Consider the following 22119-nt stretch of genomic DNA (forward strand, 5'->3'; position numbering starts at 1 on the left):
CATTGCCACATGTTCCTCCTTGGGACAGTGTAAGACCTGCCAGGATGGCAGGGATGAGAGGAATGGCTGATGCCCCATGAGCATGGACTGATTTCCTGGACTACAACCGGAGTGGGAACTGGCTCCTTTGTTGGATGAATTTATGGATTTTAAAGAATGTGAAATACTCTGATGGGGGTGGGGGGTGGCTTTGCTAGAGGCCCTTCCCCTGCCCTGGGAAGCTTTTCCCATGGCTAGAAAGAAGGCCGAGGACATTTTGCGCTTTGGGCAAAGTGCTCAGATACTGGTGAAGTGTGCCTTTGTGATTGTTGAAACTGTATGATTTGTGCTGTTGTAATTTGTGCGATGTGCCTAATTTCCTTGCACAGGGATGCTGGTGGTGTAGATTGTAGGTAGTAAAGTGAGCATAGGGGTAGATTGTTGGGCAGATAAAATATATTATGCTCACTTTGTTAAAGATGGTGCTGCCACATGGAAGCCTGTTGCCCAGGTGATATTCATGTATGTTGTGGGCGGGCTGTGGGCAGGCAGGATCCTTGTAGCCTGGGGCTTGGTTTTAGGACTAAACCTTTTCCACCCTTTTTGATGTGGGGTGGTATAATCCCATCATGCCTCAGATAAGTGGCTTTGTATTAGAGACTTCCCTATTTTGTATATTGGAATAAAGGTTTTGATTTCTATACTATAAAGTGGGGCAGACTGGGAGCTTGCTCTCTTGGTTCCTGAGATTAGCATTAGAGAGCAGAGCAGAGCAGAGAAAGGCCACGTGGAGGAAGGCAAGAGAAGCAGCCAAGATGGTGGACTGTTAGTGAGAAGCCAGTTTGTGCAGAGTTTGTGCAGGGAGAAAGAAGGAGATGAGAAACAGAGGTGAATAAGTCTGGTGAGCTAGAAACCTTTGATTCTAGGAAACTCGGATAAGTCAGTAGCTTTGTGAGCACTGAATGAGTGGGTTTTGGAGCCCAGTGTGTGTTTTTACTTGCCCGCCGGGGGCAAGCTAGGATTAAAGATGATGGCCCATTGTTTTTGCTCCATTGTTTCTTTACCGACTGTCCAAATCCAATGCGAACCTGCATGGGCAAGGTGGCTGTGATCGTGGCCTTGGATACTAGCTTTACAGTGCCCAAAGAAGAGTTGAATCTTCTCATCTTTCTCCCTTCCTGTCTGTCCCTCTCTGTACCTCTCTCTCTCTCTGTCTCTGTCACAAAAAGGAAAATAAAATGAAATGAAATGAAATAAATAAAGAAGGCCTTAGTATAAGTCTGATTCACAGAAATAATTTTAATACTTATTGTCTCACTAATAATTGGTCACTCTATTTATCAAAGATAGCTATAATATTCTTGTTTAACCAGGTTCTTCTTGCTGAAACTAATAAATAGCCTACTGTAACAAGTGTGTGAGTTTGTTTCTTTTGATTATAGCAAAGGAATTCAGTTATCCTGGAGACAGAACAACTGGTAACAATAAACAACTAAATGCATTGTGACTATACTAAAGACAGGCCATTGGTGGTCTTTGCTTCAAATATCCTCAGCTTCAGCCAAAGCTAACAATTGCAACAGTGTTTTCTTCATTAAATACACTGGGGAGGCTGTGGTCTGTGGCTAAGTGGGTAGAGCGTTGGCCCAGCATATGGATGTCCCAGGTTCGATTCCCAGTCAGGACACAAAGAAGTGACCATCAACCTATCTCCCCCGCCCTCTCCTCCTTCTCTTCCTCTTCTCCTCCCACAGACAGTGGCTCCATTGGTTGCAGCTTGGCCCCAGGCACCGAGGATAGCTCCAATGAAGTACATCAGCCTCAGGTGCTAAAAAAAAATAGCTCAGGACTCGAGCATCAGCCCCAGATGGAGTTGCCAGGTGGATCCTGATTGGGACACATGTGGGAGTCTGCCTCACTATCTCCCCTCCTCTCCCCCCCTAAATTTCTTTTAATTAAAGAAATTATAAATAAATATACACTGTGGAAATAGTTTTAATTGCAGCTAACAGTTTAAACTTCAGAGTCAGGGACATCTTTCAAACCCTAACCTTTCCCTTCCTTGGCTTTACAGATACGAGAAAATAAAAGTCCCTCCAAGCTTCCTCATCTGCTGTGATCATGTAATGAAATAGCTTTTATACAGTACATAGGGCCTAATACATATTCAACACTAAATTATTTTCCTCAGACTGGAAATAATTGTAAAAGTCATTAATTCCTTTTCCACCATTGAAGGAAAGACTCTTTCTTAAGCATCTGCAAGCACCAGTCTCCAGATCACAGTGTAACTTCAACATATTCTAGACTAAATATATAAAAGTACTAAACAGCACAAAGAGAATAAGTATAAATGAAATAACCAGTCCTTTCGGTAGAATCCACGCTCAGTAATATCTAGGAAATGGGTATTGTACACTGTTGGCCAAATAAGTTTTTATTTTATTTATTTATTTTAGATTTTTTAAAATTTATTCATTTTTATTGGAGAGAGAGAGAGACAGAGAGAGAGAGAGAGAGAGAGAGAGAGAGAGAAGAGGGGAGGAGCAGGAAGCATCAACTCCCATATGTGCCTTTACCAGGCAAGCCCAGGGTTTCAAATTGGCAACCTCAGCATTCCAGGTCGACACTTTATCCACTGTGCCACCACAGGGTCAGGCCCCAAATAAGTTTTTAAATATGACATATATGTTTGCTCACTTTGGGTGTGGGAGACAGGCTGTAAGCTGGCAAAGTTATTATAGCCTAAGGCTTAGTATTAAAATTCAGCTTTCCCCCACACCCTTGACTGTTGCATGATAGGTGGTGGTGCACTCTTATGAGGAATTCCATTATGCCTCAGATAAGTGACTTTGTATCAGAGACTTCCTTATTTGTATATTGGATTAAAGGTTTTGATTTCTACACTATAAAATGGGGACAGATTGGGGGCTCACTCTCTTGGTTCCTGCTATTACCATTGCAGGGGCTTCCCTGGTCCCTTGCCCTCCATGGGAAAAACAGGTTTTCTACTTTTCCGTTGGCTTCTCTTGTGGCTTGCTTGTCTTGGTGACACACCAATAAACAGAATGCCTCAGCATCCTCTGACTCCACCATTTCTTTACCATCTGCCCATATTCAATGAGAACCTGCATGTGAATGGCCACGATGGTGGCCCCTGGCCATACATGCCCAAGTGCACTTTTTTCTTTTTCTAACCCAATTTACTATTTGAATCAAACTTAAAACTTACAGCTCAATTTCATGAAAAAGATGTATTTCTAGGAAAGTATCTATACTGTGGTGACTAATTTCTCTGTTGTCACTGAAGAGACATCTGACCCACCCAGCAAAATAAAACCTTCCACTTTACTGAGTTACTCAATATCCTACATCTATAAGTAAATGCTTGAACACATTTTTAATGTGAAAGTATCAAGTCATCAATTGTATGATATGCAATGACATAGTTTGGAAAACAAGTGTTTGATCTTCACCATGATTAGGGTGGCCCATGTTTAAATGCTATTATCTTTTTCAAAAACTGGACTTATAATTGCAAATCATGCTATAACATCCAAACACTTAGAAAAAAAAATATGAATTTTTCAAAATATACATTTTTTTCCTATTTTTAACACAAGACAGCTAATAGAATTTTATTCCCATAAATAAATAAAATATGAACTAATTTAGGGATAAGAAGAACGAACAATGGTGGGTGGGCCAGGGAAGAGGATTGAAGAAATAAGTACAAGGAATCCCGAGAGCATGATATCGAGAGTGAATCTGTGTTTCAGGATTTTGTTTGTTTGTTTGTTTGTTTGATCTGCAGGTCCATCTTACATGCGGACGGATGCAACAATTGCTCACTAAAGCAGACATATCTTTTTCTAAATTATCAGCATAAAAGTAGAAATTCTCCAGGCATGAAGAATGACCTGAACATTAAGGTATCTGCAAATCATTTCTAAAGTGAATTAAAAACAACTACTGACCATGTAGGAAATAAGTATCAGAAAGACCTCAAAATATCAGTTTAATATCTTTGAAAATCAAATGAGTCCTGAAGTGTATTTACATTAATAATTTCAAAAATGATTTTATTGCACAACTAAAAAGCTGAGGTAATTTTTACCAAAATGAGATTTGGAGTAGAAAATTTCTATGATTTATTATCTTTAAAATTACACAAGTCATTTGTGATTATTATAGAAAATGTTGAAATAAAGATCAGCAATAAAAATGTAAAAAGTGGCCCTGGCTGGTTAGCTCAGTGGTAGAGTGTTATCCAGCATGTGGATGTCCCAGCTTTGATTCCCAGTCAGGGCACACAGGAGAGGCAACTGTCTGCTTCTCCACCATTCCCCCTCTCATCTCTCTCTCTTTTTCTCTCTCTCTCCTCCTCCTTTCCTGCAGCCAAGGTTCAATTAGAGCAAGTTGGCCTCAAGCGCTGAAGATGGCTCCATGGCCTCCACATCAGGCTCTAAAAAAATGGCTCCCACTGCAGCAGAGCAAGGGCCCCAGATGGGCAGAGCATCGCCCCCTAGTGTGCTTGCTGGGTAGATCCCAGTTAGGGCACATGCTGGAGTCTGTCTCAGCCTCCCCTCCTCTCACTTAAATAAAAATGTAAAAATTAATGTCAACACAATAAATTAAAAAGGAAAAACATTTTAAAAGGTGAAAATTACTATATGCATACATTTTTAAAAGTTTTTAATCGAATTCCAGAATTTCAGTTTTCTTTTATTCATATTCATATTCTCATTCTTTCTTACTGTAAAAACAGAAGAACTGTCTCTGCTTATAGAAGGGCTATTTCCCCACCTGGTTTTGGATTTGGATGCCTGTCCTCATTACCTGTACCATTAATCATTCTCTCTCTTGTGAATATTCAAACTGCCATTTTAAGCTAGAAGCTAAAGTCATGGTATTAACCCACTTACTAGGAAGTTGAAAAAATTACATTCACATAATTTATTCTAAGGGGATCATAAATTACTTTATTTTTAAAATATGTTGTTTTGGGTTCTAAATTATATTGAGAAGTTTTTTAGATATTTCAGAAAATGCTCAATATGCATCAAGACTTTTCTTCAAAAGATAATAAAAGGCCTTATGCTTTTTAAACAGGTATTGCTAATTTTATTGCCCTTATTAAACTGCCATTCCTTTTCAAAGATATTATCAACAGAACCAAGTCTATGCTAAATGCAAGGAAAATCCAATTCAGCATTCACACACCTTCATATTATAGTCTAATCTACTGCCGTCTTTGCACTGTTGGTTATGATTTATTTGGATTTTGTTCCTGGGCATCTCGGCTTATGCCATAAATACTGAAACCAATTATTCTTCCTGGGCATCTTGGCTTATGCAGTCAATACTGAAACCAGCTATCACCCTCTTATTCTCCTCAAAACAGGCCCTTTGTGTAAAATTTTAAATTTTGTGTAAAATTTAAAGTATTCCTAGAAGGTGATATTGCTACCTGCCCCCACCTTTCCAATATTTAATTTCACTTCATCTTAAATTCTATCACTAGGAAGAGAAGTCCTATTTCTTATGGTTTTATTTCATATACTTATATACTTCTTTGAAACCACAGGGGTTGAGAAATGGAGCATTTCCAAATGAGGCAATATCCTACAAAAAGTAACAAATCCAAAAGGAATGCAGTGTTCAGAGATAAACACAAGAGCACGAGGTCAGCACATTTCTTTTTTTCTATTTTGTTCATTAGTTTATTTTATTAGATTCAACATACGAGTGCAATTATATGGTCTCTTTCTCTGACTGGCTTATTTTATTTAGCATACTACGGATCGATTCATGCTGTCCCAGAAGGTAAGATTCTTTTCTCTTTTACTGCTGAGTAGTATTACATTGTTTAAATATAGCACATCTTTTTATCCCCCCTACTGATGGACACTTGGGCTGCTTCTAAATCCTGGATATTGTAAATAATGCTGGAATGAACATGGGGTGCATATAGTCTGTCAAATCACCGTTTCTATTTTCTTTGAAGAGGAGTACACGTTAATGTGGATTTTTGTATTGAGAGCAGCTCTTCATTAATTAAATGGCTAACTAAGCTAAAGCAAAGCCATGAAAAAGAGTTATAATTCTATACCTTCAGGAAAAAAAGGATAATGATTATTATCACAAACCCTTTTCATTAACTTCCAAAGTTAACTGTGGCTAACTCTTCGGTATCCTTGAATATCTTTGCTTATTATAGCTGATAAAATATCAAGATTTTAAAATTCAGTATAATTGTGGAATAACAAAGCAACTAAAGTTTTTACTTTTATCTTGATGTTTATTTTTTTTTCTGGAGTTTACACAATAAATCTTAGTCACCGTGTGCTATTTTTTCTTTGATTTTGCTTTGTTTACATCTTATATTCAACAACTGCTAGATCAAATTGTGTGTTTTAATTGAGCATGACTGTTTCATAGATGTTCAATCCTTGATAATGTAGTGCTTTTATATTACAAGTGAAGTCCATACAGTTTCATAACTGTCATAAAGTAAGAGAAAAGCATATAGATAATGATACCTTTTGATAAAAAAAAGAAATAAATTAGTAAACAATACTTTTGAATAATAGTAGTAATAAAGGTTAGGAAGTGACAGAATCCTCCAAAATAATCACAATATAAACACATTCTTAAAAGACAAAATAAAATTTATATAAAAATATAAAGAAAAACTTTTATTCTGTGATAGAAATGTTTAAATGAGGTAAAGATTAAACCATTTCAGATCGATAAACCTTTAAAATAGTATTACTTAAAAAGCTATAATATATTTTGCATGATTTTTGTGTTACAACCTTGGAACAGAGAGCAGTTCATGAAATTAGGAATTAGAATCTGATATATAATCAAAATGTAAAGTAAAATTAGCAAAAAAAGAAAAATTAAGATCTGAAAAGTTTTAATTCTGTGATGTTAGGTTGGTAAGCTTCTTAACGGTTTCTATCATGTGTTTTTTGAAGTTCACATGTGGCCATTCATAAAGCATGCCTTGCATAGGCACAGTCACGATAACATGACACTCCCGCACACTGTGTTTGTTCTGTATGTAGCCATCGCTCTTCTCCTCCTCTTCCCTGCACACCTGCACTCCTATTAGCATGAACTAAACAACACAATGAGGATAGCCTTATTTGCCTCTAACTTTTAAAAGTTTTGGTTATTAAAAACCTTTTACATTGTAATATTGGTAATCAATTAACTGTAAAAAGTCCCCCAAATGACTGTCACTCTGTGTTTAAGAATAGCCGTCAAAGAGGAATAAAGCAATTGAAGCGGAAGTTTAAAAAATTAAAGTCAAAATAAGAAAACATTCTAAAAGTATAGAAGAACTGAACCTTGTAAGAATAATTTTTTAAAGAATATTAAAAAACAATATTTAAATAGGGCATTCCAATTTACAAAGCACTGTCCTGTAGAGAATCCCATTTGACCTACTCCTGTACCAGTTATGAATGTCATTTATTTTCACCAAAGAAATAAAAATATGCAAGACTAACCCACAAGGCATTTTGTGGGTGATATTTAAACTACAAAGAGGAATACACAAAGAAACTACCTCATTGTTTGCTCATGTTCAATGTTTTATAGATTGGAAGGACAACTAGGATTGAACACTGACTGCCACATTTAATATTTATACCTTCAAAGCTATATGGAGATGCTGACAATTAATAATAGATCATTGCATGTGTCAGTAAAACAAATTTGGCTATTAAGCTGCCACTACCATATTAATCCTGTAACTTAAAATAAACTCAATGTTTCACAATCCGTTTATCAGGATTATAGCCCATTGAGGAACATTTCAAGTAGATTGGATTAGATTATCTCTAGATGCATTATAGTTGTAACATTTTATGAATCAGTCTGTTTTATATTAAAGTAAATATGACAAAACCAGTATACCTCAAATATTTAATCATGATTTTATGCTGTTGTGAATCTTTAATGAATAAAGAGTGTCTAACTTTGAAGTTCTATGTATTTAATTTTTAAATCATTCTCATTTAATATAGACACTGTGCTATAAGGCAATTCTTCTAATATCATGAAAATTACACAATTCCAATTAAAATAAATTTGCAATTAATGTCTTTTCCTGCAGTCAAAATCTTTCCCAGTAAAAACAAAAAACTAAAACTACAAACAAGAGGTAGTGGTTTAATAAATGTTGAGCAAGTCTCAGTATCAGCTTTCTGAAATCCAAAATAGGGGTTGAAGAGTAGAGAGTGACAAGGAAATTACCAGGTAATTTCTGAGGTTCACTTCTCAGATAAAAAATTCAGAAAGTCTACAAGAATAACTACTGTAATAAAATACACATAGTTACGCTACATATTATCAAGTGTTGTGTGACAATGAAGAAAACTTCTGTACTTTTGATTTGGGCTATGGATTTCTCTTCACTTTAAAAGACAAATATCCTGAGCATTGGACAAGGGTATGACATACAATGAATAGTTACAATTTTTCATTGTAGATCAGCTAGGAATTACAACATATCTTGCCATGACTATTAAGGAAGACCTGGTTCTGCACCTATCATCTTTCCACTATCTGTGTGCTCTCTCCATCAACGACTAAGTCAGTTGAGGACCATAATACACAAACTAGAGATTTACAAATAGAGTGTAACTTATACTCTTAGCGTCCGAGTTGTAAATCAGAGAAAAGTTAAACACAATGATTTCTTTGCAAGTAGAAGTAAGTAGAGGGAACCGCTAACTTAATGTTATTAATTTTATTTGAGATGTTAAACTTAGAGTAACAAATCACAGGTATTTTTTTTTTTTTTTTAAGAATTCCCAATTCTGTCATGGTCAAATTGATTTCCAGTATGTCAGACTTTGTGAGTTCTAAGAGTATGAACTAGTGAGGAGTTCAGGCTGGTTTTGCCCTTAGAGTATGTTGTTTGGAGCTATGGGAACCCTGAAGGACAACCTGACAGACAACAGACAGGCAGACAGCAGTGTACTAGGATAAAGCATGCTTGTTTAGAGGCAGGATTTACTGACATTTTGCAGTGCACTTATAAACACCATCTTGTTTGTCTGGACTCTAATAATGGGTGCAGAAGTAGCTAGTTTATGTAGCAGGTCCTACCAAAATACAACTAAAAGTTCCAGTGCTCATTTTTTTTTTTATTGTAGATTATTTTCTGCCTTTCTTTACAGGCTAGAATTTAGTTTCCAAACTGTGTTGGGCAGGTCAGGTTGTTGCAGTGAACACAAAGAGGCTGCAGTGTACTTCAAATTGTTAAAGGAAACACAGACATCTATCATTCATTATATACTGCTCACAAAAAATAGGGGATATTTTTAAATGAATATGAAGTGATAAATGAAGCTGGTACAAATGCTAGCTTAAGCTAATTCAACATGAGATCGTTATGTTTCCTTTACTGACATTATAACTTTGTGAAGCTGGATGTTCTGTAGCTGCAGTGATTAAACGCAAGGACCACACCATTTCACTGAGGAACAGGAAATGAGAGTGGTGAGATCCAATCTAATTCCAAGGTTTGAGAAGTTATGAAGTGCACAACAGCGCCGAGTTGTTAGGACATAAATCCCTAAGACAAACTACTTAATAAATGCAAGTGTTATGTTTTTCTTTGAGCTTGTGGAACTGTAAAAAATAAAAATGACTAAAATATTAATGGCACTGTGATCCTAAGCAACTAGGGACTTTTTTTGTGCTAAACCATTACACTCCATTATATAGATATATTTCTTATGTATAGCAGTGTTTTTCAAAGTGTGTCCAGGGTCACCCGCATTGTAATCTTGTGGGGGCGGTTGTTAGTTATTTAAATATATTGACCACACCTCTGATGTCTGAAGGTAAAGATCAAGAAATTGAATTTTTAGTCCTAGCTGGATATCCTAGTTGGTTAGAACATTGTCCTGAAGCACAGAGGTTGCTGGTTGGATTTTCGGTCAGGGCACATACAATAACAGATGGATGTTTCTGTTTCTCTTTCTATCTCTCCTTCTCTATCGCTTTCCTTTCCTCTCTTGCTAAGCTTAATAAATAGAAACTAAAAGAAAAAAAGAAACTGAATATTTATATTAAAAATTTTAGATGGTTCTAATGAATAAAGAGGTTTGAGAATAAACGAGTTAGTGGTTAGCTGGGAATATGGATCAGGTGGGTATAGCCATGAAGCAAGTACCTACTGGAATATGTTTTAGAAATAATAGCTATTATTAGGTATCATGTGAAAAGTTCTGCAGAGGTTCCATACTGTTTCTGGATAAAGTATAAGATCTTTGGGATATAAAATAAGGGATCTCTCATGGTCTGGCTGCTTTCTACCCTTTCCACTTTATCTCCTACAATTTCCACCTACCTTCAACATGGCAACCCACATGACCTCTCACACACATATCAAACCATCCTTAGAAACAGACATGATTCAGCCTCTTGCTTGAAAACCTTGTTTTCAATGTTTTTAGTATAGTCACAAAGTTATACAATATCATCACTGTCTAATTTCAGAATATTATCACTTCAAAACAAAGCCCCATACCCATTAGTGGTCACTCTCCGTTACTCCCAGGAGCAGCTGGTCCACCCAGTGGACTCCTCATAGAGTCACAGTTGCTTATAGTTGCCGCCCTTAGTTGAACAGGCATGGAAGGGGTGAGTGTGGAGGGGATACTGGCAGGGCACCTGGTACACTTAGCTTCAATTTCCATCTTACATATTCATACCTCCAGCCTTAATCTCTTTTTCTAATCACCTGAATGTTTCACAGAAAAATCACAAATTATTCCAAGTTGAACTCTTTTTCTTGAGACCTATTCTTCCTATATTTCCAAGTTTATTGCATAGTACCACCATTTTTTGCTCAATCAAGACATAAACTTCTTCGATACTTGTAAATATTTTTTCATTAATCTATGAATTATTTTTTTTTAACTAACTGAAAGGTGAGGAATCAGAGAGACAGACTCCCACATGAACCCCAACTGGAATCCACCTGGTAAGCCCACTAGGGGGCGATGCTCTGCCCATCTGGAGCCTTGTACCACTGCTCAGCAATGGAACCACTCCAGCGCCGGAGGCAAGGCCATGGTGTCATCCTCAATGCCCGGGGGGTCAACTTGTTTGAATGAGGCATGACTGTGGGAGGGGGGAGAGAGGGCGGGTGCAGAAGCAGATGGTTGCTTCTCCTGTGTGCCCTGACCAAAAATTGAACCTGGGACTTCCACATACCAGGTCTACGCTTTACCACTGAGACAACTGGCCTGGGCCTCCATGAATTATTCAATACACAGTTACTGAGTACTTATGTAGAAGTTACTACATCAAATATTTTATAGACAATCAAGGCCAAAATTTGATTATGCGAAGGTGAATATCTGCCTGATTAAAGCCATTTATATTCTATATGGAGTTTCTTCTTTAAGTAATATGCAGGCTCAACCAAATAGAAAGCTAGCTACTGACCATGATTATTGCAATCTAGGCTATATGTTAGGACAGGGGGATGCAGAGTATGCAATATTTGAAAAGAGATACGATATTCCCTTCTCAAAGTGTTTATGAACATATAGAAGACACAAATAGAAAAAATAAATAAATTGTGGTAACTTATTTTAAATGTATAGATTGCTATTAAAGAAGAAAGGTAAGCATCTAATAAAGGCAGTTGGGATTGAAACCTAATATGACAGTGAAGGTTGAGCAAAGCATGAAAACAGAAGAAGAAGGAGGAGGAGAAGGAGGGGGAGGGAGAAGGGGACAAGGAGGAGAAGGGCATCCCAGGTAAGAAAAACAGCATACAAAATTCTCATAGGTTACAAGCATGATAGATTCTGGGAACAACAGCAGTTGAATGTGGATAGCCTGTTTGGTGTGTGTGTTAAAAGGCATGCATGTGGAAGTGGAAATTGAAAGAGGGAGTGGAATCGATGTGGAATAATGGAAAGATGATACACAAAATTGAGAACAAAATTGAGACCAATTCATAAAAAGCTTTTATATGTTGTCTGTATCTGGCAGACACTACCTGATACATTTCAACAATGATCTTTTACCTGGTAAATAGACCCTAATTTCTTCAGGATGTGGGTAGATGTGGTTAATCTCCCTGATAGCCCTAGAGAAGACTCATGCTTACTTTAACCATGATCTCATTCCCCAGGAAAGTTGATCTCATTCCACTAGGCTATCGATGATTTCAAAGGTGCATATGTCAACTATCTGTGGCCAGTGAAATGGAAGTTGGCTAAGGCTTTTTCTTCCTGAACAAAAATATAAGTTCTAAACAAGAGAAAACTCTTGGCTGTTAAGTTTGATATCTGGAGGGATTGCTATGTGGAGCAAGAGTAATAGCAGCTATATCTCCCTCCTGAGACAATCAGCACAAGGTTCAAAACTAATAGACTAACAATGATGAAGAAAAGTAGATTTCAAAATATGGAAAAAGGGTTGGGGTTTATTGCCATTACTGAGAAGCTGAATGTATGCCAGAAAATACTTCTCCCAAGCTTCTTGTTATTTGGAAAAAAAATATTTATTTGTAAAATTTCCATTGGGTATTTCCTTACTTGAAATAACTTATAAACGGAGTTTAGAGGCCCTGGCCGGTTGGCTCAGTGATAGAGCATCGGCCTGGCGTGCAGGAGTCCCAGGTTCGGTTCCCAACCAGGGCACACAGGAGAAGTGCCCATTTGCTTCTCCACCCCTCCCCCTCTCCTTCCTCTCTGTCTCTCTCTTCCCCTCCCGCAGCCGAGGCTCCATTGGAGCAAAGATGGCCCGGGTGCTGAGGATGGCTCTGTGGCCTCTGCCTCAGGCGCTAGAATGGCCCTGGTTGCAACAGAACAACACCCCAGATGGGGAGAGCATCGCCCTCTGGTGGGCATGCCGGGTGGATCTGGGCCGGGCGCATGCAGGAGTCTGTCTGTCTGCCTCCACTTTCCAATTTCATAAAAATAAAAATAAAATAAAATAAAATAAAATAATAAAATAAAAGAGTTTAGAAGTTACCTTATATTATACAACATTGCCTTTCCCTTCTTGTATTGTTTAAAATTACATAGTTTTTGTAGAGTAAGTGTACATCACTGTACTATTCTATCAGTTGGGAATACATCCCAATTTCTTGCCTCCTTGGCAGTCTCCTCTGTGGGCTTTATCTACCACCCCACTTTGTACTTACAATCAGCAAAATAAGCTCTTGCTGAATGTTGGGCAGATAAAATGTATTATGCTCACTTTGTTAAAGATGACGCTGCCCTCGTGGAGGCCGTTGCCCAGGTGATAGTAATGTGTGTTGGGGGCTGGCTGTGGGCAGGCAGAATCCTTGTAACCTGGGGCTTGGTTTTAGGACTAAGCCTTTCCCACCCTTTTTTGATGTGGGGTGGTGCAATCCCATCATGCCCCAGATAAGTGACTTTGTATTAGAGACTTCCCTTTTTTGTATATTGGATTAAAGGTTTGGATTTCTACACTATAAAATAGGGGCAGAACAGGAGCTTGCTCTTGGTTCCTGAGATTATCATTAGAGAAGAGAGCAGAGCAAAGAGCAGAAAGAGGCCATGTGGCCAGGAAAAGCAGCCAAGATGGCGGAGTGTTGATTGAGAGGCTAGTTTGTGCAGTTTGTGCAGGGAGAAGGAAGGAGATGGGGAACAGAGGTGAATAAGTCTGGTGAGATAGAAACCTTTGATTCTAGGAAACTCGGATAAGTCAGTAGCTTTGTGAGCACTGAATGAGTGGGTTTTGGAGCCCAGTGTGTGTTTTTACTTGCCCGCCGGGTGCAAGCTAGGATTAAAGACTATGGCCCACCAGTTTTTGGCTCCATTGTTTCTTTACTGACTGTCCGAATCCAATGCGAACCTGCATGAGCCAGGCTGCTGTGATGGTGGCCCCGGCTGCTGGCTTTACACTGAATATTCTGTATGCACTGAGCTCTATGTGTTCCCTATGCCCTACCCTCATTCAGAAATTCTCTAATTTTACTTATCACAGTGCATTATAAACTTTTATTTCTGTTATTTTTTCCTTTAAAAAGATTTTATTTATTGATCTATGGGGACAGGGAAAAAGTATCAACTCATAGCTCCTTCACTTCAGTTGTTCATTAATTGCTTGTCATTTGTGCCTTGAGGAGGCAAGCCCAGGGTTTCAAACAGGATCTCAGCATTCCAGGTCGATGCTTTATCCACTACACCACCACAGGTCAGGCTGTTTGGTTTTCTTTTTCTATACAATCAAAGACTCCTTTCTCATCTTTGTGTCTATAGCAATGGACATAATGTCTGCCACACTGTAAACATTCAATAAATGTTCATTGAATTGAACAACTCTTACAATATCTGTAGACCTAGCTCAGTGTTAGAATTTTCCCTCTTCTTTCTCCTTTAACTCTAACTGAAAAAAGGAATATAGAAAATAAATACTTAGGTTCACTGAACAATAACAACAACAACAAAAACCTACCTGAAAGTTTTATCTACTATGAGAGCTCTATCCTTCTAAAATATGTTTTGATAAAAGCTTGTTTCATGTACTATTGAAGGGTTTGAACTCATTATGCCAGGTGTAATTATCTTAGTCTCTGGGACTAGGCCCCCTAAAATGCTTTTTTTTTTTTTAAACCACAGCTTATAAGCATAACAATTAATAGACAAACAAGACAGGACAGGTCCCAGTCTGATGAAGTTCACATTTTAGTGGGGAGAGACAATCTCTATCAGTGAGCTTCTAAATACAAAACAGAAATCACATTAGGCCTTTCCAAGGGAGAAACTTAATACAAGATGTTTGTTATAATTAGGCAATGAAAGAGCTGAGACACTTAAAAAGACAGCATGGTACCCAGAGATTAGTGTAACTGGAACCCAGGGGATGAATTTACTTGCTTAAAAAAAAAAGTGACAGTCCTATTGCGCCTGTTATGTCAGAAGCTCCATACAGGCAGGAAGGCAGGGAGACAGAAGGAAATCATCACTGGGTTCTCCTTGCTTTTTATCTTCCACTTTCCTGCTAGTACCTATGAAAGGTCAAAGTCAGCAAGAAGCCTAGGACACTCAGCCTGAAAGGCTCCTTCCCTAACTCTCCCCAGGACATCAGAGCAGAAAAGATGTAAGAATGATATTGAGAGCAATCGGGACAAGGATCAGCACAGAGGTAGTAAATGAAAAGCAAATAGAATAGTATCAGATGACAAGTACTATGTAGAAATAGTATCAGTGATAGAGAGAGAAATGTTTTCAGGGGTCAGAAATGACCCTTTGGGAAGGCTGCATTTATAGCATCTCCCCACATATAAGACACACCTTAATTTTGAGGCCCAAAATTTGAAATCAAATGTATTACATAAAGTTATTGAACTCAGGTTTTATTCATCATAAAACTCATACAACTCCTCAAGTTTTATTCATCAAAAAATTCATACAATTCCTCAACAAGCGTGAAAAAGCGGGAAATGCAAGTAAAAAAAAAATGTATAACCACTCTACAAGGTGCACTTCGTGTTTAGACCCCAAATTTTTTGAAAGAGGGTGCATCTTATACGTGGGGAAATATGGTAATCTGGCATCTTAATAACCAAGAGTCAGTTACTGGTAGAGGAATCTGCTAGAATGAGCTCCAAGTAGGAGTAAACTAGATTTGTTTCAAGGACAGAGAAAATGCCAGTATGGCTGGATCAGAGCAGGAGATGGGGACAATGATCCAAAAGAGGCCGAGTGAGGAAAAGACAGAGCAGGGTCAATCACAATTATTTTTCAGAGTATCAGTTTTATTCTAAGTACAAGGGGGGAATCTCTAAGTCATTGGAGGAATTTAAGCAGGGAACTGATATAATTGGATCTATGTTTTTTAAAAATCACTCTGATGGATCTATGGTGAATGCATCACAGATAACAAGAGCAGCAGAGAGATCATTTAAAACTGTATTAGTGATTCAAGGCAGAGATGATAGTGGTTTGAATTAGGGAGGTTTTAATTAAATGAAGAGTATTGAGTATATTTCCATATTTTGGAGAATAGAATCAACAGGACTTCCTGATAAATTGGATATGAAGGAGTACAATTATAAGCAGCTAATAATTCTACAAAAAGTTTTTATAAGAAAAATGCTAATTTAGTCTGCAGTGCATGGAAATCTCTCTTCTATTTCTATGTTTGGTTAACCGATGATTTGACAGATTATTTTTATTTTCTTCATTTTACCCCAAATCTCTTGTGTTATCCACCTTGTATAAACTAAAACCTTCTCATTACTCAGACATTTCCTCTTGTGTTTTATCTTCTATTTTTTCTCTTTTTCTTATTTTACTTCATTATTATAATCCATCTCATATTAGATGATTAAGGTCAGGTATCACTTCATCTGTTATGTCCAAATCCCATAGCATTTCCATCATAATAAGGTTATTTTCTTAAATAAAAATTACATGTACATAATAAAGGTGAATGTTTTTCTATGGAAAGTTAGAGAATACTACAGCAAAATAACTGCTTCGATGCAGCATGGGAAAGGCTGACAGATCTGACATTGAATTTTGTATTTAAGTGTTCTTAGCATTAATGGTGACACTAGAAGTTATTCTTTTTTATTTGTTTTTTATTTCTTTAGTGAGAGAGACAGAGAGAGAGAGAGAGAATCAGAGAGAGGAACAGATAGGGACAGACAGACAGGAAGGGAGAGAGATGAGAAGCATCAATTCTTTGTTGCGCCTCCTTAGTTGTTCATTGATTGCTTTCTCATATGTGCCTTGACTGGGGGGGGGGGGGAGCTACAGCAAAGCGAGTGACCCTTTGCTCAAGCCAGTGACTTATGGTTAAGCCAGCAAACCTCGACTTCAAACCAGTAAACTTGGAGTCAAGCCAGCGACCATGGGGTCGTATCTGTGATCCCACGCTCAAGCTGGTGAGCTTGCGCTCAAGCTGGTGAGCTTGCACTCAAGCCCGATGAGCCCACACTCAAGCCAAATGAACATGCGCTCAAGCCAGTGACCTTGGGATTTAGAACCTGGGTTCTCTGTGTCACAGCCAGTCCAATGCTCTATCCACTGTGCCACCGCCTGGTTAGGCTAGAAGTTATTCTTGATGTTTATTTTATTATGACTTATTTTTAAAATGTAATTTAATGTATGGCATAAAATATATAAAATAATCTTATCCTCTAATTTGGAATGTCTATTAGGATAAGCAAATTATTTCCACTTTACACAGCAGAAATACTTAACATAGCCATAGGTTGAGTTATCAGATATTATTTCCCAAATGCAATATTTGAATATATTTCTGAATAAATATATTTTAAACTTTATTATAATGAAAGATTATCATGATTTGAATTATCTGCAGCCTCGAACTGTTCCTTGATCACCTTTTCTTATTATGTCTACCATAACATTTCAATAACAGCTTGTTTCCCTTTAGTAAGAAGACCATGAGGATAGAAAACAAGTGTTTGTAAATTGGCAATTTCCTCAGAAAGTGTACACAGTAAAGTACTAAGTCTTGTTATATGACATTTATTTTCTTTTTAAATTACCTACCCATGCTGAGTATTTTCATAAGTCCTATTTCCTAAATGTACTGTCAGCTTAGATAACATAATAGGAGGAACTTTCCAAAATCTAGTCCCATTATATCTTTTATATATTTATACAATTCAAAATAGATTTAAAAAATAAGAGCAAATTTTAATGTGGGAATATTGTCCTGAACAGTCCGAGCCCAAACCACCACAGAACATTAAGCTTTCATTAATCTTTGTTTGTAGATGTAGGTAATATGTCTTTTAAGAATATCTTCTCAAAGACATCAGAAATAACTTTCCATATGAACAATAACAGTATGTTAAATCTCCATGGCCCTGATCTTAAATGAGAAGAAGGTTGCAGAGCAGGTGTCCCCCAGCTGACCTCAGTAGGCTTTTCTGAAGCACCAAAACTGGTTTCGGCTTGGTGATGAGAAGGTATGATGATGACATATTCCTTGAAGAATCAGAATAAATTCCAGAGTAACAGTAAGAGAACAGCATAAGTGAACATAATTTATGTCATATGAGCCAAGAGCACATTAGTACATGTTATGGGAAACTAAGGAAGATAAACATCCATCGGAAGAATGGACGGATGGCTCCCTATAAGGACGTATAGGCTGGATCACATTCTAGAAAGTGAATAGCATGTGCTGCATGACTGAGCTGATATAAAGAGAGGAGACATTTGAAATTATGTTTTTTTAATTTTTTTTTAAAATTTTTTACTGAGACAGAGAGAATCAGAGAGAGAGAGAGATAGGGACAGACAGACGGGGAACAGAGAGAGATGAGAAGCATCAGTCATCAGTTTTTTGTTAGAACACCTTAGTTGTTCATTGATTGCATTCTCATATGTGCCTTGACCATGGGCCTTCAGCAGACCAAGTAAACCCTTGCTCGAGCCAGCAACCTTGGGTCCAAGCTGGTGAGCTTTTGCTCAAACCAGATGAGCCCGTGCTCAAGCTGGCGACCTTGGGGTCTCGAACCTGGGTCCTACCCATCCCAGTCCAACGCTTACTATCCACTGCGCCACCGCCTGGTCAGGCAATAACATTTTGCCTTAAGCAACTGTTTAGTTTAAGGGAACAGTAGTTTCCTTTTGTATTTCTTTTAAAAAATACACAGTATATAATTTAAATGATTTCTTTTCTGTAAAAAAGGATGCTTTGCATTCTGTAGCACAATATGGCTGAATTAAAAATAAGTCAGAAAGTTGGGGTGGACTGTATTAAGGAGAAACTTAAAGGTTAGTATGCAAATGTATAAGCAAGAAGGAAAGAATATCAAATAACATGCTACGAGCCCTGGATTCAGGGTCTGTGTCTACCATTGCTAAGTGAGCAAACTTCTTGCATACAGCTGAACTCAGAAATACTGACATAAAGAATGTTTTAATAAGCAACAAAATAATAGTTTTACAACTGCTTTTAAACTAATGTGATATATGTCTCTTTGTGATAATTAATATTATACAATTTTTTAATTCAAGAGCTATGGGAAAATACAAGGCTTTGAAAAAGCAGAAGCTTTGCAATAGGACTTTTTATCTAAGAGATAAGTATGCAATACAACAGGGGTCCCCAAACTTTTTACACAGGGGGTCAGTTCACTGTCCCTCAGACCATTGGAGGGCCAGACTATAAAAATAAACTATGAACAAATCCCTATGCACACTGCACATATCTTATTTTAAAGTAAAAAAAACAAAACGGGAACAAATACAATATTTAAAATAAAGAACAAGTAAATTTAAATCAACAAACTGACCAGTACTTCAATGGGAACTATACTCCTCTCACTGACCACCAATGAAAGAGGTGCCCCTTCCGGAAGTGCAGTGGGGGCCAGATAAATGGCCTCAGGGGGCTGCATGCGGCCCTCGGGCCGTAGTTTGGGGACCCCTGCAATACAACTTACACCAGCATAGGAGACAATTGGTGCTGTACAGGTGAGAAGTCTTTAGCTTGTAAAGTAAGATGGAGACAAGGAAAATTGGAGAGAGTTAATTAATGAATTGGAAGAAGTAGAATCAATAGGTTACAGAATTTGGGGAAGAATGAAGACTTTAAAATCTGAATTCATTGGGAAAACCATAGAAAGGTAAACACAGGTGACCCAGCCTTTATTTAGCAGTACTTTTTTCTGGGTACTTATTAGGCAATTTTATGACCATTACATCATCTAGTCCTTCACTATAGCGACACAACTTGGTGTTACTCTTTCCATTTTTATTGAGAAGAAAATGGAACTTTGGGGAGAATAAATAGCTTTCCCAAGTGAAAAAAGAATGACAGGATTTGAAATTAGGTCCATCTTATTCCAGGTTCCATGTTCTGTCACTTGTAATAATGTTACTTGTTTGGGAGGAAATACTACTTCAATTTTTAAAAACATTAAAAATAAAGATCTAAATCTTAGAAGAATGAAAATAATAAAGACTTGATAGAAATATAGATAGTCATAATTTTTAAAAATCTTCAGAGGTGATGGTATTCTAATGCAAAATGCATAGTAGAAGAAGGGAGTGTTGAAGATGCAACACTGGGAAATGCTATTTAGGGAATGAAAAAGAGAGGTAAATATAAGAAAAGAGTGAAAATGGGTGGTAAGAGCAAGTAGACTCGCCTGACCTGTGGTGGCGCAGTGGATAAAGCATCGACCTGGAAATGCTGAGGTCGCCGGTTCGAAACCCTGGGCTTGCCTGGTCAAGGCACATATGGGAGTTGATGCTTCCAGCTCCTCCCCCTTCTCTATCTCTCTGTCTCTCTCTCCTCTCTGTCTCTCTCTCTCTCCTCTCTAAAAAATGAATAAATTAAAAAAAAAAAAGATTAAAAAAAAAAAAAAAGAGCAAGTAGACTCAGGGAAACCAAAATATTTCTTAGTCATTAAAGACAATAAAAGAAAAAAAAACCCAGAGGTTACAATGGTGACAGAATGGTCAAGGGAAATGAAGACTGAGAAAAATTCATTTTAAAATGGATAAGTCACCCTAGCCAGTTGGCTCAGTGGTAGAGTGTTGGCCCAGTGTGCGATGTCCCAGGTTCGATTCTGGTGGGTACACAGAAGTGACCATCTACTTCTCTATCCCTCCCCCCCTCTTTCTTTCCTTCCCACAGTTATGGTACAACTGGTTTGAGCAATGAGGATGACTTCATGGAGCCTTTGCCTCAGGTGCTAAAAATAGCTCAGTTTTGAGCATGGCCCCAGATGGTCAGAGCATTGGCTCCCGGTGGGGTTTGCCAGGTGGATCCTGGTCTGGGCATAGGTGGGAGTGTGTCACTCTACTCCCCTCCTCTCACTTGGAAAATAAGAAAATAAGTAAATAAATGAAAATAGATAAGTCATTGATAACATAAGAGATAATGCAATAATTCATTACATGATATTAGGAAATAGCTCTGCAGTAAGGAAGGAAGTATCATGGCAATAGGCTCTTCTTTAGAATATTTTGTGAAATGGGTATGTATAGAATTCTGTTGGAAGCATCTATCTATTAATGATCTTTTTGCAATTATCAAAGTAAGATATATAAATGAGTATACTAGCATATTTGGAAAGTTCATGGTATGGGAATGGGTGAAGGTGGACCCACATTTTCTGGCTAGTATATAGCTCAACAGACCCTTTGTTTTAGGGGGAGAAAAGTGTGTGATAGAATTTATACATAGTGATAGTCAGCTTTTCCTGATGACAGTAGTGTGTTTTAATATTTCCAGATGAGAAGCAAGTTTCTTGCTTTTTTTTTTTCTTACCACTGAGCTGGATCAGTATTTTAATGATCAAAATGAATAACCAAATTTTGGAGCCAATACTGTTATTTGCCTTTAAGACAAATACAAATTCATGTCCCCGTCTGGTAACATCTCATTAGAAGAAAGGCACCAGACAAGACTGATTCTGCAGAAGGAAGACCTGAGTAAGTGAAGGATCCCCACAGCTGTGCTTCCCCAGACAGTTGGTTATAATTTTAAGAGACATTTAATATATCTTTCAATATAGAAATTGCTGGCAACTTCTATATCTCTTTGGCGGCATTTCTCCCTTTAAAAGCATGTGATTTTCCGTATGCATTTCAAATTAGAAACAAAGTTTTTAAGATTTCAAAACACAGCTGCATGGATTCTCAACATGGAGACAGAGCACAAAATGGTAAGCACAATATAGCAAGTCCTATAAGATAACGCTACTTTGCTAAGGATTTGCTTATTTATTTCCTCGGTGATTATAAAAATATTGATTATGTACATACAAGACTGTTTTTGTGTTAGTAACTGCTTCCTATAATTTATTTACTTATATGTGTTTGAAGGCCTGTGAGAAGGTCCTGTGATCAGAGAAATTAATAGGAAATGCTGAACTGCAGTTTTGCCATTATATTCAATTCCTTACATTTAGTTAACTCCTTTTATAAGGCATACAGAAATATGAATGATCTTATTGCTGAAATTTGATCTACACATAGAAGTAGTATTTTGGACAAACAGAACTGAGTGACTTACCCAAGATCAGACAATAATAAGCAGAATTCAAATCCAAATCCCATGATGTTCACTTAGTGCCTGAGAAGAATTTTATAATACAAACTCCAAAAATGCTCTTTCATGTTA

General features: G+C 37.5%; 1 protein-coding gene across 3 annotated transcripts in view; it reads right to left on the bottom strand.

Moving 5' to 3' along the window:
• Positions 1–22119, bottom strand: part of CSMD3 (CUB and Sushi multiple domains 3) — a 1231016-nt gene that overhangs the window by 713587 nt on the left and 495310 nt on the right. The window lies entirely within an intron of this gene.

Source organism: Saccopteryx leptura, chromosome 3 (genome assembly GCF_036850995.1).
Source record: "Saccopteryx leptura isolate mSacLep1 chromosome 3, mSacLep1_pri_phased_curated, whole genome shotgun sequence".
NCBI classification, from domain to species: domain Eukaryota; kingdom Metazoa; phylum Chordata; class Mammalia; order Chiroptera; family Emballonuridae; genus Saccopteryx; species Saccopteryx leptura.